Raw genomic sequence first — 2,208 nt, 5'->3', positions numbered from 1 at the left:
AGACAAGCACCTCAACCACTATGAAAGCATCTGCAAAAAAGATCCAAACATGAGAGAGGAAGAGGAACACCCTTCTTTGTATTGGTCTTGTTGAGCCACCAGGTAAAATTAGGTTGGTGGTGAAGAAGGACAAGAGATTCCAAGAGAGATTCAATTGAGTGGGTACTCCATTATAAAAGATACATGTGAGCAGAAATCAAGGGGTTCCATGGAAGCCCAAGTCCTCAAAAGAGAAAAAAACTCATGCAGAAAGAGGAGAGGACCACCAAATGAAGTTAAGGTTGTGCCCTCTGAAATGGTAATGTTATAATTTTTCTACACAAAAAATATTTTTCTAATAAATGCTTACGTCCACTTGTATAGTAACTTTTTCGATTATTACCACCTTCTATATGTGCAATTTTCGCTCTCAACTAGCCTTGATGCTCTAGCCTACCTCCGTGTGTTTTGACGTGGTACTGTTGTGCTGTAGCATGCAAAAACCCACCACCACCAATAGGAGTGCAACAAACTCTCCTAGTGTAGCTGACACCCTCTATGCTGTAGAACAGAATCTTCACTTCAAGATTACACAACAATGAAGCACTAGAAGTGTGGAAAGTGTGAGAGGTGGTATCTATCAGAAATATCAGTATTAGAAAATTATAACTACAGGTACGATACCTTAACTCCTCTCACATAATAGCTACAATCCCACACTGACCTGACAGAGGGACAAGTACAAAACTAACTGGAAGCACATCCTTCAGAAAGTGTGAAGAGAACCTATGGAGAGTGACACCTCAATGAAAAGGAAACACACAAGGAAGACTGCACCACATATGAATCGTGTATACTCACTTTTGATGAATGATCATGTCACCAAATGGGTGGAAAAAAGGCACATCCTTTATTACCTAGATGAGCCATAATTAGTAGGTCAAAAGCAGTCCAAAACCAGCAGTACCAGGAATGGATCATTTGGGCCACGTTAGGAAGAGGGTCCCTACCATCTTCACCTCAGGCTCAGAAACCAGAATGGAAAGAAGGCTTAAACTATGAGAACCCAAGCCAGCACAGGTGCAGACCTAGTACAAAACCAACACTAGTCACCTAGTAATCCGAGATCTGGTGACAGTAGAAAGATGGAATGCAGTGTGAAGGGTCAACTCCAGTCCAAAACCATGTGGCACTAGAAATGAATTATTCATTCCATCATATGAAGAGGGTCCCAGCCCCAACATGTGTATAAGAACTATTGTTGGCCAGTCCAGCTCCAACCAACACCACCACATCTTGGAACTGACATCCAGGAGGCAGTAGGAAAAAGATTTTGCAGCTGGGATGGTGAACTGTGTGTGGTGGATTCATCCAGTCCAAAACCATTTTGTCATCTGGAATTGTACATCAGGTCTGATGCAGAAGGAGAGTACACACATCTACACTAGCAGAACACCACAACCTAACTCTCAACCAAGTACAATGGAGCACACCCACGAGAAAGCCTTGGTGGTCCACTACCGCAGTGGCTAGAAGCTGGTGTTTGTTTGTTTGTTTTGAATTTCATGCAAAGCTACACGAGGGCTATCTGTGCTAGCCATCTGTAATTTAGCAGTATAAGAATAGAGGGAAGGCAGCTAGTCATCACCACTAACCACCAACTCTTGGGCTACTCCTTTACCAATGACTGACCATCACATTATAATGCCCCTCCTGGCTGCAAGGTTGAGCATGTCTGGTGGGACAGGGATTCGAACCTGCGACCCTCAGATTGTGAGTCAAGCACCGTAACCACCTGGCCATGCCGGGCCGAGCTGGTAAGTGGCAAGGACTCCTACTCCACTGGAAGAAAGCATTGGGAGTGCAGAGTAATGCAACACCATAGAAAGTGCAAAGGTTGACCACAGAGCCCTATTTCTAAAAAGCCAAGCCTGAAGGATCTAGCCAGTCACAAGGTCATTTGACTACTAGCTATCGACCATGATACCTGCCAGTAAGCAGACTGCCCCTATCCAAAGCCGCCATTAATTATCAATGGACTACTGCTCGACTTCTCGCTATGGAACACAGCCAACTTCATCCATCGCTACAAGCCCCAAGCCCAAGTATTCCCTGAGTGCACCCGTCATCTATGCAAGGGAGGTATACTCCTCCAGCCCAAGACACTCGATTACTTCTGCTACCTTTGCCACCCTTGGTCTTCAAACCCACCCATTACATGCCAACCCC

General features: G+C 44.8%; 1 long non-coding RNA gene across 1 annotated transcript in view; it reads right to left on the bottom strand.

The window, feature by feature from the left end:
- LOC111087645 overlaps positions 1 to 1,592 on the bottom strand; it is a 10,051-nt gene extending 8,459 nt beyond the window's left edge. The window contains exon 1 of the long non-coding RNA XR_002612308.1: positions 11 to 1,592. This is a non-coding gene — a long non-coding RNA (uncharacterized LOC111087645). The remainder of the gene's footprint in view (positions 1 to 10) is intronic.
- Between the last annotated feature and the right edge of the window lie 616 nt (positions 1,593 to 2,208).

Source organism: Limulus polyphemus, unplaced genomic scaffold (genome assembly GCF_000517525.1).
Source record: "Limulus polyphemus unplaced genomic scaffold, Limulus_polyphemus-2.1.2 Scaffold2419, whole genome shotgun sequence".
NCBI lineage: Eukaryota > Metazoa > Arthropoda > Merostomata > Xiphosura > Limulidae > Limulus > Limulus polyphemus.
The sequence above is the reverse complement of the archived record's forward strand: the minus strand, read 5'-3'. Positions and strand labels throughout refer to the sequence as shown.